This window comes from Bombus fervidus, chromosome 14 (assembly GCF_041682495.2).
Source record: "Bombus fervidus isolate BK054 chromosome 14, iyBomFerv1, whole genome shotgun sequence".
NCBI lineage: Eukaryota > Metazoa > Arthropoda > Insecta > Hymenoptera > Apidae > Bombus > Bombus fervidus.
The window spans coordinates 4,051,508-4,069,333 of NC_091530.1; the positions used below are offsets into that span (position 1 = coordinate 4,051,508).

The 17,826-nt window shown below is 40.3% G+C and overlaps 1 protein-coding gene across 1 annotated transcript in view; it reads right to left on the reverse strand.

Moving 5' to 3' along the window:
• Positions 1 to 17,826, reverse strand: part of LOC139994227 (uncharacterized) — an 88,893-nt gene that overhangs the window by 41,839 nt on the left and 29,228 nt on the right. The window contains exon 4 of the mRNA XM_072016678.1: positions 16,828 to 17,432. The gene's annotated coding sequence lies outside the window, so the exon portion shown is untranslated. The remainder of the gene's footprint in view (positions 1 to 16,827; positions 17,433 to 17,826) is intronic.

The window sequence follows — 17,826 nt, forward strand, 5'->3', positions numbered from 1 at the left end:
AAAATATCCCCCGCCGCCATTCTCGTTTTTCTCGCCATGGTAATTGAGTATAATCGAACAATTAGCACACGCCTATCGTTACTGTTTATACCGGGACGCGATAAAGTTCGCTGTGACGAAAATTTTTCGCTCGTTGCGAATGTTTCGCCGTCGAAGATTACGAACATACGTTTCACGATCACGTTCGTCGAGCTGCGGAAGCGTAATGCTCGTTATTGTTGCGAATTATTGCGGACGCGAGAAAACAAAGCAATTGCGCAATCGACTACGTTGCGGCAATTAACGGACGCCTCGTGCAAGAATTTGAACGAACAACGCAATAATCGTTCGTGATTGAAGGATGCATCGTCGATTCGCGTATATCTGAAAGTTTGCATTCCGGTGAAAAAGATTTTACTTTGAAACGCAACTCGAAAAGTACAATCGCAGCGAAAATGACCGGAAGAAGCCAACAGGGTTAAAGTTTGATACAAAGTGAAACGACCAGAGGATCAATTGGCGGACCGTTTATTCGAGGAATGCGAAATTTTGAAATCTCTGCTAGCGTGGCATGCTTTACCGTAGAAAGTGTACAAATCTTGCTAAAAGTATATAAACTCGTATGTTTTCATTTTTCCTTGGTTTATGCTACACGAATATCCACTTCGAAAGTAACAAACGTTTCGCTGTAATAACATTTCTACAAAGCCAACGTTCGGTTGATTCTCGATCGATCTTGGGGATAATTCGGTTAAACGGGCGATCGGTTCAAACGATCGCATCTGTTCTTCCGACTAACTGGTTTAGTTGACGAATTGACCCAACTGTTAACCCTCCTAGACGCGTGAGACAAGCTGCGTTCGTGGCCAGGATTTCGACCATGTCTTCTATATCAGTCGCTTGCGTGTCCTGGCCAACATTTGCGTTTTCTTTTTATCCAACCTTTTTTCTTCTGGTTCACTTGAAGCCGAATCGACTTTGAAGTGGCGACCATTAGCCAAGCTTTGGATCGGTGTTCTGCCAGCGAACGAATAAAGTTTCGTCGATTATATACGTCTTAACGACTGCTACGCTGTAATCTATTCGAGGCTAAATAGCTTTGATGTATACGTATGGTCTTTAATACGACTGATAGAAGCGACGCTCGTTTCAGGCCGATGCTGGCAATTTCCACTTCGAACTGGAATTTAGAACGTTAGATGCCCTTGTTAATAATAGTTGTTAATTTGTGATCGTGAGATATGACGTTAAAAGTTGTTACAAGTTTCGACGACGGTTTTTATAACCCGTAATTCTGTTTAGTTTTTCTTTGTACGAATTTGTTTCAAGTTATTCGATATCTATATGCAGACTGGTAGAAAAATATCCCAAGTTGTCTCACGTCGATAACGAAACAAGACCCTTGCACGAGTTTCCCATTTTCTCCAGCGCGTCGAAATTCAAACCTTACGCCGAGTTTCTTTCAACGCGATCCAGGCAGGTTCTAGTCTTCTCGGCGACGAGACAAAAGCCGAAGGAGATATGGTAACGATTTAACAAAGAGAACTGCAGGTCCTTTTCATACGAGGGTTCGTGAAAAATGGTTGGTGAAACGTAACACGATCCTACGGAATAACGGTGGACAGAGGAACGAAGCTCGCAGAGAAATATCTGATTCTATCGTTCACTGGACGACCTTAAGGCCGACTTTAGAACGCCCTTTGGAGAGTTGTCGTGGACCAGTCAGTCGTAGTGAGACGTCGCCTTCTCGCCGCTCGTCGCCAGTTTATGCTCAAACTCCTCAAGGTCGCGGAAAAGTCGAACTCCTTCACCAAGTGAAGGTGGCCTTTCGGTCTCCGCTGCGCTAATCGAACGAGACAATGAACGCGCCGCAACTACTCCTTCTGCTTTTCGAGAGGCTGTCGCTATTTTGCGCCGCGGAACAGGCGATCCTCCGAGAACTCTCGTCCAACTTTGTTTATGAAGTACTCGAAAAAAATGGACTCTCGGAAGAAGCTTCTACGTATTACGATGTTCCTTAAACGTTCGTTGGAACAACCGTCTTCTTAAAATACATCCGACGAGACGGCGCGGCGTTTCAATGGGCTGGTTGTTTTGCCGCACGTGTACAGATTTACCAGTGAAATTAGTCCTTCGGTTTTCCTTACTTTCTAAGCAAATGCATTCCATTTACGCGAGCTCGTCGAGGGATAAATAGTTCGTGCAGCTGGTGGTCATACGCGCGTGAAGTTTATCAATCTTCGTTAATTTTCGTGTACGTTTCGTTTACGCAATAAGAGTTCGCGTTCAAACACGCGGGAGTTCAGGAAATCATCTGCTGCCTATGCTTCGTGCGATGAATTTCGTATTCTTTTAGCGACATTGTTGAACGTATGACGAGAACGTTGGAAGAAGTTTATATAGTTCGATACTACTTTATTGAAAGAGTATGGAGATCGTTTTACGACGGCGTTGACTTTTCGCACTGGAAGAGATACGCTGGAACTCGTTTTTCGACTTCTAAAAGTTTCTTTGACGTTCCAATAGACCGGTGGCCAATGATACAGTTTAATTAAAAGAATCACGTGGGAAAGCGACGGCACGGTGCGGCGTCGGGGAACATTGGCCGCTTTAGCGGCACCGGTTCGAGATTAAAATTCAGTTTCCTTTCACGAGTGCTTGCGCCAAGTCGACGCGACCGTGCAATGCTAATACGATTTCAAAGGGGGGACTCTGGCGAACGGCCGTTTCAATTTTACGAATCTTTCACTTACTTTTCGATTCTACCTTGCCCCGTCACGTGACACACGACCGTCGCAGCTCGTCGCACGGGTTGTGAAACAGTGTCAGTGACCGACAGCCTAAGGCCACCAGACCGCTTTGCACCGAGCATCGTGTCTCAAAGTGATTTAAGTATCGTTCATACCCGAAAAGAGAAAAAAACGAGACTTTGATCTCGTTCGAGTAACGTCTTATCCGTATACTGTAATTTTTCCTTTATTTTAAATTCTATCGCTAATGCCTATTCCATTAGATATAAATCCATTAGAATTTCTTGCGTCTATGTGTCTGTAGTGCGTACAGTTTATCATTAACAGCACTTTGACTACGATTTAACTGTAAATCAATTTCGTTAATTAGAAGCAGACAAACGGATAATTGTAGATTTTATTACGAACGAGCCTTTACAATCTCATGAAACGATCGAACAAATCTCAATCAAAAACAATCATAAATAATCTCTGAAGATACATATTTAATACTACAACTGTAACGAAGATTTTTCTAGAGTAACAGAATCCAAAGACTATTTTTAAACGTTCGAGAATTGCTTGAAACTGGATCTCTCAAGTTCTATAGAGCACAAGGAAATAGCAAACTTTCGGTTAATAACGTACATTCGTATCTAATTCAGCAACTTTATTATTTTCGTAATTTACAAAGCTAATTTCGATCACACACTTTCTCCAATTTCTACCTAGGTCTCGTTAAATTCCAACAATATATCCAACCCGTAAAAATCCAATAATTCCCTGACTTGCTCTTCGTAAAGACAGGCACAAAAAAAAAAAAAAAAAGAAGTTTCGTCTGAACTACAAGATATCGAAAGAAGTTGGCTGGTTTCTTCGGCGAACTTCCGTCCATCGTTATCAAACTCCTTTCCCCAATAACATCGTATTCACGGTTCAGAAATCCAATTACACAGTTCTCCCTAGTTCGTTCTCTTCTTCCAGCGCAGGCCAATTAGCCCAACCGTCTTCTAATTAACATTTCCAGCGAGTTTGCTTATTCGTCGATACAGTTCGAGGCTCCAATTAAACGTCGAGAAAGAGAGAGGTGGCGGCCGTGTTTGTAGAAAAAGCAGAGCATAAAAGTCGAGCATCGGTGAACGAGAGTACCATATATCCTAAGAGACAAACGATCACGGTTTGGCCTGCGGCTGTGGTAATCCGTTACGATGGATCGATGTAACACGAGACGAGGAGATCGTAGATCGAATCGATGGCGGGCAGATCCGCGATGAGAGTTCATTCGGTAGGCCAACGGTCGCTGGCCCTGAGAAAGCCTCATCCCTCGTCGAGATCGAGTTCGAGACGCGGTTTGGCACTGACCCACACACTGGTTGGCCCACTTACCACGGCTCCACGGCAACATCGTAGCCAGTGTTGCCAGTAATTATATCCATGTCGTTTACCCGAGTTTTTCCCTTTTGACGATTTTACATTGTTCTTAGACGATCGGGTGATACGGTAAAGACCACGATGCGTATTGCTCGAATGGATATCGAGTGAAATTTAAAACATTTACGATTTCTAATAATACGATCGATACAAATAAACATAAAGTTGCGATAAAGAGACGTATGTATTAACGATAAAACAAAAGTCTTTTACTTAGATTACAAAATCTGCTTTAAAGTAGAATTAAAATAAGACGTTGTGTTTGATATGGCTTACAATTAACGTTTAATAATTGTGAAAATATCAGCAATAAAATAAAATTACAAATTCCGATATCAAAATTGTAAAGTCTGTCAGCGGACAATGTACGGTGTGACTTTGTTTTTCGTCGTAGTAAGACGTTACATTCTGGTAAGGGAATTTAACATTTCCCGTTTTTAAGTATCTTACGTCTACGACTTTCGTTAGTTCCGTAACGTGTTACGCGAGCAGGACGGAGAAAAAGATCTCGTTTAAACGATATTTTATTGCTAGAAATTTGGTTTTACGACGAAACTTCTTTCGAATCGAATCGATTCAATCGAATATTTCACGTTAAGAGAACTCATATAGAATATGAGAGAGAGAGAGAGAGAGAGAGGAAGTGAAATTTTAGAAAATATTACGCACATGTTTCTCGTAATATATCATTTATATAAAAATTACTTCATTGACAACGATATGTCAAAAACAGTTCTAAAATTCTATCACATAACTCCTATGAAATAACAAAATACAAATCTCGACTCAGCTAATGAAAAAACCATGACTCTTTTAACCAACTTCCATAGTAAACAGCGCACGTTCAAAGAAGAATCGTTATCAGCGGACGTCGTGACAGAATACTAACGCAAAGACGCTGCAAACGAGGCTAAACAGAATTCATCAAAGCTGCCTCTGACCAGCCAACCAATATCTTCGATCTAACCCTGTACACTCGGCGATTAACGGGGCCGATCTTTAAATAGAAACTGCACCTGTGATGATAACAATTACATATACCAAGTGAAACGGTATTCGCCAAGAAAATACACGCGTATGCAACAAACATCGCAAAAATATAATCGGAATCGTCAAATGCCTTTTTCATCTATCGTTCTCCCAGATGGTCGACTATATACACGCGCGTGTATGTCTGTACACGCATGTGCATGCTCCTATAATTGAAGAGCATCTAATTGATTCGCCTCGTATCGAATATGGGATGGAAACGTGTCCCGAATGACTTGGCTGGAACAGTGACCAAGTCAGGCATGTAAACACGGCGAATTGTATCGATGCTCGGTCGACTGGAAAGTCTATAAAGCCTGACTGAGTCGTGCCAGAAAGAAAGGATTTAACCAATGCGTCGGATTTCTCGCTCAATTTGCTGAATATGACTGTGCTTCGGTGCATGAACAGCAGTACAATGCCCGAGTCTTTTCGGAGATTGGTCTTTTCTGACCATATTCGACGCGTCAAACGTATGCTTGATATCGAGTCACGATTAAAGGGATGAATTGTTTGGATCCTGGCTAAAACACGGGTTGTCTAAGAGGTCGTATGGCATAACAACAGGCGACGATTTAATCGTAATAAATAAACTTGCAAAATAGGGAATAAGCTTTAGAGACGAATGTTTCGTTTATCGGATTTATTGGTTTACGAAACGAAGGTAGCTTTTTGGGGAAGAAAATCGATACTATCGTTATAATTTGCAATAACGCTCCGATCAATTGTGTAAAAATTCTCTGAACGAAGACAAAATATCCCGAACAGTATTTAATAGCATAATTTTTGAAAGTAATATCACTGCGTAATATTTCCAGCCTTCTACCTGTGACAATCAAGCAAACTTACAAAAAGGTGCGACTTTATGGACACAACGAAGTATTCGATGCCGGGTTTTTGCTCGATTCAAGAGAGATATAACGGTAATGATCATTACGCCACTGCTCGAACCACAGTTTCATTGTATCCCTCATTCAGGGGCCAGAGGAACACCGTACTTCCGTCTGTTACAATAGAACAAGTATTTACGCAGACTCGTATCCTGCTGGGCTTCGACTTCTCTCTGTCACAATTTGTCGGATTATTTACAACCCAATCGTAGTTTTCTATCGGCCAGAAAATTGCTTAAATTCGAAGAACAGAAGGGAGAATTGTTACAGCTATACGCGTGATTTCTTGCTTCATTTGTAACTATGTTAAAGATTTCCCTAAGATATTACAAGTCCTTTTTCGATTAAAACCAAAGCGAAATCGAGATAGTGAAAAGTTCGAGTATCGCAGCAGGCTTAAGTAAATCAGTTAAGTAACTCGAGAAAGATTCGCGAAAGCTGTCAAACAGGATACCTACCAAAATATCATCAACTTAAATTATAAATATTTATTTATAAAAAAGTTAAAAGTAGATATGTATTTTTTTTATCTAGTACCAAAAGAAATCTCAAAGATAAAGAGATATCTAACTATTTTCTAAATTGATTAAATTAAACTATAATTTTCCCATCGTATTTTCACTCGTTTTATTTTCACACCCTCAAAGGGTTAAATCGCTGATTGCGTCGAAAACTAGTTCCACAAATAGGTCAGATAATCGAGAGTTAAATAACTGGATCGAGTGTTTTATCAGTATATACATCATGAACGATCATGCTTCAGGTAGACAGGCAGGTAAGCAACGATCGAAAGCAAAGATCGGTAAAATCCTTGAGAGCTGGTCGTATCGGGTGGTGAAAGGATAGGATGCTAACAAAAGAACCATTGACACCGAGGTAAAGTTAACAGAATAATCAGAGAAATTACTATACCGTCGACGAGCTGAGTTCGTATCTTCGTATTGTTTTCTGGTATTCCCGTTACCCATTGCAAGAGACAACCGACGCTCGTAGTATCCGGTGTACGGTGATTATCGCGAAAAAGAGAAATTGCGATCGTGAGAATGCAACAAAGATACATTTGTTTTCATGAAAATTGCTGTGGGGAAAGATGAATACCGGTTTTTTTAGGTACAAATATTCGGAAAGTTTATAACATGTTTGGCAAAACGTAAATGTTCCTACTAGCGTCGATAGATACGATTTAATACCAGCGGTTCTCGTAATATTTGAATCTTATTTTCTATAAATCTTAAATTGACGTTAGAAGTTTTATGTAGAACGATATTTCTACTCCACGAAACCAAATAATATATTTCTCTGTACGAATAACAGATTCGACACGTAACACAAACGACATAATACTTTGGACGCGTCCTAAGAGATGCGAAAAGCTGCAACTTAACCGCGTGGTACACTTTCTCACGGATGATTTCACGTTCAAGGGCTGAACTCGTGGCCAACAACGTGATCTGTATAAATGCTGCGATTCTTCGCATCACGTAGGTGTCAATTTTTGCCAGGTGATTTTGGCACGGACACCGTCTGGTGACCTCGTTCGAGGATCGTCTCGCTGTTCACCGGAGAAAGGTGGCTACTCGAAAAAAGAAGAGAGAAAAAAAAATGTAAAACGGACAGAGAGCAACAGTCGCTAGAGGAACAAGGAAAGAGAAAGAAAACGGAGAGAGTAGTTGACGAAGCGTGGAATGAAAAGATTAGAAGGTTATTCGTCGCTGGTCAAAGTTACGTAACGCCAGGATGTCCGTTCGTCTGGTTCATAAGGCATTCAGTGAGCAGCTACCGCTTCCACCTCGCCGGAACAGTTTTGAATCGCGCCTCGGAGCAACAGAGAAGAGAACTTTCCGGTTGACTCTCAGCCTGCTTTACGACACGTTACGTGTCGCGGGCAAAGCGATCGTCTACGTGTTTTATGTAAGAGGAAAGAAACGAAGAATACGAAAAATCTAACGGAGTTCGTTGTTCTCGACGAAGCTCTATGTAGTAGTAGGTTTCAGGATAAGTTCCTTTCAATTTATTTATCTTAGGGGTCGTGGTATCGTAATAACGAAATAACAAAAATTGTTCATACCATCGGGAAATTCGTATTTTTATTTACACGGCCAGCTGATTTTTTCGTAGATATTTGATTTCTTACTATTTCGCAATTTTCTAACTTCTCGTTACACCGTGACAAGGCAATTTGATATTGCGCTCGATCTGATTCTCACTTAATTCCGACCTCCGATCTAAACTTAAAAACATCCAACGTTGCTACAATTTTGATCGAGTTTCATTCTACGAATTATTTATCTTTTTTATATTCGATTTTATATATCACTTGAGTAAGTCTTTTCCTGCAAGTTTTTCTCTCTCTTTTTACGTATGAAATCACGGTGAAACCAAATGTAATATGTATCCCAGATTCCTCCGAAAGAAACGCTGTTCCAATGGTTGAAGCTAAGATACCGTTTCTTTTTTCCAAATGATATTCGTCGTGTCCGTTAAAATAGAAGATTTTTCGGTTACGTGACTCGGAAATGGCGTGCACGCAGAGTGAACTGGATTCACCGGTGATACCGGTGTTACCAGGAAACGACCGCCACTCGTAACGCCTCCCACGATGGAGAAATTAGCGCAGGTGTCTTAATTGTTCGCGTAAAACTAGCTAGCAATACCTTTCATGACACGTCGCAAGGTCTACGCTGTCTACACCGAGGTGAACGTTACGAAATGCATTTCGTGCAGTCGTTCGAACACCTAAAAGTGCCGCACGAAAGCACGCCTAGGCTTGAGAGTGAAATTCGTACTTTCTTTTAATTATTTATGTGTCAGTAGAGCGAGAGTTTACAACCGACACCCTCGATTTTTCTTTTAATCGCGCTGCTATTCTTAAAAAGGAATTGATATTGGAATGATTCAGAACTTGTAACATTTTATATGAGTAATAAATGGCGCTATCAACGAGCATTAGTCATTGATTATGGGAAATTAATAAAGAAGAATCAAGACACGAGAATATCGTTCAAATAAATTGCCGTCTCTATGAAATACTGCATAGATTAAAATTTTCATCACGGTCGAATTAAAATCGACTCTTTTGATCATTGCCCCTTTGTCGAGACATCGAAGAACGTTTTCCCTCGATAAATAGCGGTAAGTGATAAAACGCAGGTGTTATTTCGCGTGATTTTTCGTTTAGACTTGATCCTTCTCTCAGCCTATAACGTTCAACTCGAAATTTAAAACCTAACTTTACAACGATCGCATCTCCATCTCGAAACTGTTAGACCACGCGTTTACCGTAACGCTAAACTGCCGAGTTGTGTCGTACGCTTTCTCTGTTCTCGAGGAAACATACATAAAGTATCTATGTAAGTGTATTGCTGTACCTAAGTACAAGTACATAACCGATCTAAGCGTTTCGTTAAAGTGATTTTTGTTGTTTATTTTTAAGATTAAGCTTACTTGCTTTTATCTCTATATGCAAAACAAATTTGAGTAATTGGAAAATTCATATGTACGTATACACTCGAAGATAACTATATGATGATTAAGGATTATAACGTGTCATTTGCGCGCCTTCACGCGTCGTACGCGGGATATGGTTCCCCTCTGGGTAAAGTGGAGTTTGCACGGATGCTATGATTCGACTGACTTTACGCTGGAAACACAGGTCCATAAAGTTTAGCGTCGCCTTTGCAACGCGCCGATGCGAATGCGAAACACGTGTTGTTAATTTGTTACGGACCGAGTTACGCAGCGACTGAGAGAGCCACGCGCTCTTTTCTCTTTCTCTTCGCTCGAGACCCTCGATACAAAGGAAAATCGGAAAATTTAGTTTGACGCGGAATTCGTGATCGAACTCGTAATGCCGGTTGGTTTGTGCGAAATAGAAAAGGCGAGCAGCTTGCTATGCTTCTTTGCTTTACCTTTTGTTCCGAGATTGTTACGTTACGCGCAAGTGTCCTTCGATTCTCAACATAGCTTAAATTATAACCCGTGAGGTGGACATAAAAATCAATGTAACACGATCCTCTCATTATATTAAGCAGTATAAGATTAACCAATATTACGCGAGTTACGTATTACCCTTAATCCTAGACTAGAGAATCCTATTTGATCCTCGTCTAACTAGATTTTCTAAAAAAAAAAGCAAGATTCCATCGACTTCGCGAGACTTCCATAAGAAATGGATAAAAAAAAATATCGCTCCTACGTTCGCGGAAACCAAACGATTTTCTTGATTTTTTGAAAACTTCTTTCAAAACAGAGCACGTCCTACTACCACGTCGAAAATCTGTCTTCGATACGGATACACCGCGCGATCAAAACTGACGAACGGTTTACGCACAAATACAGTTCGGTTCATCAGGCTCGCGCCATTGAATATTTAATACCTATTTTCGTTTTGGTGAATATATATTCATATATGTATACGCATATACAATCATAGAATCTATGGGCATTTTATTTGGCCCCGGTGGACCGTGTCAAAATCCCCAGCCACGATCCGAGGCTAAAATCCCGTATCGAGGGCCACGATTGGTCGGTACTTGATTGAATTGGCGGTCACTACCGGGCATTAGGTTCACCATCCAAAGGATTGAATTTCTGTCACAATTATCGACCCCTTCCCGATCACTCATACCCCTTTTTCGTTCGTTTGTATATCGTATACACCTACGAGGCTTCGTTTCAAATCCACCACGGTCTAAGCGCAGCTGCGGCCTTTTCCGTCGCCGAGAATAAATCTAAACTTGAATTCCAATTCGACTATAGAATTTACGGCTAAGACGGATATACGAATTTTCAGAAGGGATTTCGTACCCGATATTATCGGACGATAGAATATTTCTACTCTTGGGGTTGCTTCGAATCCACGATTTAAGGCAATCTTAAATTTGTCGCGCTTTACGTAGCTTCTTTTTGAGAAATCCTTACAGACGATTGCTATATATCTAAATAGTTTTTTATCTGGATCGATAAGCGAAACATCTTTATATTTTACAGTGTATTTTTGAAATATTCTCGAACCTTAATCGGCGTGATACAAGTGCTGATGTATAAACGATACATAAACGGTTAAAACATGTTAACTACCTTGAGTCCCAAGTTTCATCCTACTCATTCGTTCACAGCCATCGATACACCATAAAAGCTTTCTCACATTTCTCCACGAACACGATTACTGGAAATAAACATGACAGGGAGTCGTAAAAGTATGAAAACGTCTTAATTAATTCAATAAAGAGAATGACCGTCGAAATTGTGGATTTCGAATGATCGGTTCCTTTCCCCACGCCCAAAGAAAGAAAGAAAGAAAAAAAAAAAAGTGTGAGAGCGGGGTTCATCGAAAATTTCCTCACATTCTCCAGGTTTCTTGGAGACAGTGCACGAGCCGCGTCGAAATGAAAAGAGTGTCATGGCCGTGGTAGTTGGGCGTGCGTGGTGTATAAGTAGGTACATACCGACTACAACACCATGATGCGTGCACTTTCGTCGTTAAACCGCAGGAAAAAAGGAACGTGAGATGAATCTGCCCTGTACGCGTAATCGGGATCGACGTCGAATCCGATATTCCGATCAAGAGTCACGTTAGAAAGTGTTGCACCATCCATCTGACGCGCTTATCCCGCCTCGTAAATGCCTATATATAGAGTGGAAATGTATGCACACAGTGCGCAGCCTTACGTGAAGTAATATTAAGGCGAGGATCGAGGCGATTCGTGCTCTTGCCACAACACGCTCCTGCATAACTAAAACGAACGATCTTAGGACGTTCGATCTTCCTCAACTACACGCCGTGTCGTGGAACACGATTCTGATTTACCCCTATGCACGATTCTTTTTTCGTATCAAACACTCGATCAATGGACGAGAATTTGTGAAATGCCCGACCGGTGACTGGTTTTTTTGTTTTTTTTTTAATTCTTTAAAGCGAGAAAGACGAGTTGGAAGGAAATTTTCACGCTTGTCAATACGATAATATTCGTACGAATTTCCATTGAAAATAGATTATGTCGTATTTGGACGTGGAAGAATTAAAATTGATCCGTTTGAAATTAATCTTTGACAAAGACTCGTGCATACGATGTAAAAGATTTTGCTAGAGCAAAATCGTGTGTTTAAGAGGAAGAGCACGAGGTACACAACGTATACGTATACGAAACGCATTATTACAAATTGCAAGAGGCGAGAACCGTGCTGTCGAGATTTCGAAACAGGATTAATAACTTTGAATGACATGTTCATAAAACTGTCTTAACTTAATGTAACTCGCAAACACGGACGATCAATCTAGTTCCGATTTATGAGCGATTCCCAGAGTCTTTGATCAATTATTCGATGGAATTATCGAATAGGAAATCACCGGAAAACTTGTTTCCGACGATATTTTCCGTTGGACGACGCGATTGAAGAATTCAACAGCGAGTCCTATTCTTTTACATATCTAATCTTTATGAAACCAGTCTGTTTTTTTTTTTTTAGATAAAACGTACATATCGACCGGTAAAATAATAAAATTTCTAAACAGAGAATGAAATTAAATTTCTCTTTCTGTTAAAAAAGGAAAATTAACGAAAAATACTGTTCTGCTATTTTATTAATTGATCCGCGATATCACGCGTTTTGATTAAAACCAAGTATTACAAACAAACCTTAAGACTAAAAATATATAAAAATACCAGAGCAATGAAAATAATTATAAAGACAGAAGTTTTATAGATTTACAATTATACAATTTTGGTTATACGAATGATTCATCGTAAAACAGATAACGTTTATCAAAAATAATTATCAAACATCACCACCAACGACATATCCTGAAACGAACAGGTAATTCAAGTACATAATTGGCCTAACAAAATTGGCGCTGACTAGAATTTCTTCGAAGAAAACTAATAAGAAGGAAAAAGATCTTTAAATGATTCACCTTCCGTGCAAATAGATAATATCGAGAAGAAAGAATGAACCAAATCGAACCGCTTTTCACCGTTAATCAATCGTTAATAGCGTGCAAGAACTACACGCTCGTGTCATAGCTCGCGCGCGCGCATTCACTCGCTTGCTATCGGAAGAAAAGTCGACGTATAAACTCGAAGAGCTGCACTGGCGGGGTTACAAAACAGGATCGACAAGCGACTTGCACGGGCGCTCATAATATTGTCATAAGGCCTACACCTGCGTGGATACAAGCTGCAGCGGAGCGACCGTTTAAGCTACGCTCGCAAGAAGAAACGAGTCAAAGTACATCAGCAGGCTCGCGACGAATGATCGCAATCTACTTTGATCTCGATCCGCTTTTCTATGGCCTCGACGCGACCCGAACACGGATCCTGACCTCCGTTAACCTGGTATCTCTGACCTCGACAACCGAACTTGTCTACGGAATATCGCTTCTTATCGATTAGATTCCTAAAATATCGGCTTTCTATATAATTCATAGCTAAAACAATGGAATCAGATGTTAGGAGGTAGGAAAAATTGAAACGCGAGACAGTTGGATATTTAACGCGTAAAGATGCACGGTCGGTCGCGATTATCGAATGATTTACTTGTTATACTTGTTGACAAATTTTTAACGGTTTTGCTCCGTTCGTTGATTTAAATCGTACGACGTATGTCGCGAATGAAGTAACAACGAAGCACGCTTCTATCTTCTCGTATTTGATTTCCGGGTCACTCTTTTGCGTATATATAATCGTTTTATAGAAATAAACTTTTCATAAGCTCGGTTTTCTCCTTTGAGAAACCCAGGGAAGAGTAAAGGAAAATATGAGATTCGATAAGAGCACGGAGCTTATCTGTAACGTTGAATCTTATGTTAATGAAGATATATGAAGAAGAAACGAGATGAAGGAAAGCCGAAAGCTGTCTAATCTAACGGTGTTTTATCAATTTTCTTCCACTAGTCATACTTAGCTTTAAAAATAGGTCATTCGAAAGAATTACTGCGCTTACAATCGTTGAAAGAATTAATGTTTTCGTTCGCTGTTAGATATTTACCAACAATCGTGTACTTTATGCCACAACCATTAATCCGAGATAAAAGTAAATCGTGTAAGTTTCACGGCTATCTTTACATGTCAAACGTGAATTTTATTACACGCAGTAATTGGTCGTGTTTCCCAAAGCAATAAACAGAAAAAAATTGAGTAGTTACGAGACATCGAACAACGATCATATTGCGATATTTTACAATAAACGTTAATCTTCCTATCGCGAGTACACGAAACAATTACCCTTTTTCGCTCCGTATTCGGAGACAGAATTGATATTCCTCGTAACAGAAGAATTTCCATCAACTACCACACGCTCATTCATACACGCATACACGCTCACAGACCTGTATGCCGCGAGTTACAGCACAACCTTCCTATATCGATATCCCTACTAGCCAGAAGCAAACGGGAGTCGTACGAACGTGTTACGATGAAAACGATCGCGAGATCGTGTTTTTATTCGTTAGCTGATCCGATCCGATCATGGGTTCATCGAGTCGGCAATAGAAGCCAATATAATCCTGTCCGGAAATAAACGTGGCCCCCCCATCTATTGTTCGGAGCTAAAAGGACGAGGCGTGTTCAACGCGAGAAAGGAAGCGGAAATATTTCACCGTCCGGTGTACGTTAATCTGACGTTCAACCTATACCTAACCCAATCTGCCTGTGACTCTCTTCTAATGGTCAAAGACATTAAGTTTCTAACTTTTTACAGTATTATCTGTCCCCTCCCTTCTCGCACGCTTTATCATCGTTCCTCGCTTCATTATCTTTTTCGACGAGGACTCATCCCCAAAGCATACAATACCGACCAGCACGATCCCAGGGGTTCTCATCTGTCTCTTTTTTTCTCTTGTGTTTTCGAATCTTCACCTTCTCGACACCAGTCGCACGAAATGACCGAGTTTTCGAAAAAATTTTACGAAACCGGGTAAACACGGTCGGTTTACTGGGTAACGGTATCTTACAGCCGTTAATAATATCCGGTCGTTTACACAGACTGGAAAACCGAAAGGGCATACGTAGGTCTTCGAGACCGAAATTTCACAATTACTGACCCTCGGCCCTTATTACGAGAGAAAAAAGGAGAGAGAAAGAAAGGGAGAAAAACAAAGTCAAGTTTGTTGTTGAAGCGAGTTCTACTCGCCGTAAACAGATTATTCACGGTACAAATGGAATGACGATAACAGGCTATGGATAAATAATTCCTGCTTGATACGATCGGTGTATATGTCGTGTATATGTATATTGTTGCTGATTATAAGCGAAAGATTTTTATTCCGTTAGCGGGATTACCGTAATATGGGATTTAAACGCTAGAAAGTTCGACAATACCATCGAATATGTCGATGGTATTACGAGGCGATGAAAGATATGTGACGAATTTCTTTCTAAACTGTTCCTATTCAGAGGTAAGTTTCTAATATAAATATGTAGAACTTTTCGAACGGTGAAAGGTCTGTGAAATATTTCGAAACGAATGACGTTCTCTTCGTAGCTTCGATGAAAGAAGTTTGAATGTTTGAAATAATGGATTTATCTTAATTATTCTTTCTTTACTTCTATATTTCTTTACCTCATATCGAACTTGAGACAAAAGGCTAAGAAAATCTCGACTAATCACGAATCTTTAGGAATTTTTGAAAGTGAGAAAGTTGGGACGGAGAAATTTCGAAGACAGTTACGTTAGTAGTTCCTCATTGTTGATTTTCATTTTGTAATCGAAGTCTTCGTGATTTGAATAATATTACGTATCAAATAGCTTGTGTATTTTGATTTACTAATGAATGGTACAGACAACTTGGTATATTATCTTTAGAAGTAGCTATGTACACGATCAATTATGAAACCGAAGTTCTTTAAATAAACGATCGATTTTATTTTCGTACGAATCGATTTAAACGTTCAGCTACCGATAGAACATACTAAACACAGGTTTCTTTTCAAAATCTTCTGCTTAACATCGCAAAAGTATGTTTTTTAATTCAGCGTTGACTCGATCGAGGAGAGAAATATTCGTTGTACGACTTTTGAACGACGTACGACTTCAAAGTAAACCAGCGAGTCGAGTCTACGATAATCACACAAATACAATCAACGAACACGAACATCGAATTCTGTTTAGAATAGTACACGTTCGTTTCTCTACTATTCTTCTCGATTCCTCCATGCTTTCATTAAATTGACATACAGGTGCATTTTTAGAAATCAACCACAAAAGTTCGTTTTCGAGTATCTCCGATTTAACATCGATCTAGAATATACTCTCATTCGTTCCTTGTATCAATTTCACACGTTGTTATATATTACGTATGTTAAAAAGGCAGCACGTCCTAACAGCATTCTGTTATTTTACGTTTCGATGTATAAAGATTGTAATAAAAGAATATTCAAATTTATAACTATTTATTTTTTCTTCGTAACGACGATTTATCATCGTGTCAATTCGACACCAAAGTTGCGAAAACAAAGAACGAACGAGGGTTAACACAGTAACGGCAGCTGACATAATATTACGTACTTTCATTGCTGAATTATATTCCGATAGTTCAATTATCAACGGTTACAAGCAAAAAGGAATTTCTTCCGTATATTCAAATTTAATAAGAACAATTGTCATAAATCACGATACTTTAGCAATAAACGATACGATACAATAGCAAAGATTTACGCTTTTATAATCGAGGATTTCGACGAAATCAGCGGCCGTGAACGTGTTAAATAAGAACGCGTCGTTTGCGCGATTGTCAAACTGAATGAACAATAAAGAAAATTGATAGGACTCACCATTCGAATCGCTGCTTGTTGAACCGGGTCCCTGCACGTTATCCGATAAGAAGAGCGTCTTATTCAGCTGGAGTCCTCTTCGGCTGTCGTTCCGTTTCTCACGAAAAGGAATCAACACTGTCACAGCACCAAACAACTTCGTCGCGTCGTATCTTTGGCTTTCGTTTAAAAGGACGGGGAGAAGATAACGCGAAAAACGGTTCGTTGGGTTTTCATTGCGTCGCGATCGATTTCACCGGGATCATGATCCACGTTCGAAACCAGTTTCGATTCTCGTCCCGGGGAACGGATGCACTCTCGAAAAATGCGGCTTGCGTCTGCGCACAGGCTGCCTTCTGTTCGATGCAGGCGTCGAGTGGCGACTGTCGTTTCTTCCGACAGTCGGCTGCTCCTGGCCTGTCCCTTCCCCCGCCCTAGCGGCATCGAGAGAGCCGACTACAACCGCGGATTTATGCTATTACCGCACCGCTGCCACCCCCTATGCTCCACTGCGCCGAGGTCTATGGCTACCGCTTCCCGGTGGCCTCTTCTTTTCAATCGTAGGCATCGTCACACTGTGCTTCCTTCCTTCGTCCTCCTATCGCTTCCACGATGACTCGACCGTCCTGAAAAACATCCGAACGAAATGATTTTTCATATATATACCCTGCAATTTTCGATGGAACATGCCACCCTCCTTAGTTGAAATACATACTATTTAGTATTTTTTCGCGTCGCTTTTAATTATCTCGTCGATAGTTTATACGTCGATCAATTGGAAATTTATGTTAGGAAAGTGATGTTTCCAAGTAGACAAAATGTTCAGTGTCCTGACGCCAAAACCGGTTCAGATGTGATTTTGGGGGCACCGGTCAGAGATTTCGTGTAAGAAGACATCGGTTAAAAATAGGTTAAAAAACTATACAACCGAGCCTTGGAAGATCTTATGCAAAATACTAATAGATACGATCATTCGTAATTTAGGATTGTATAATTTCCACACGTAAATGTACATCATTA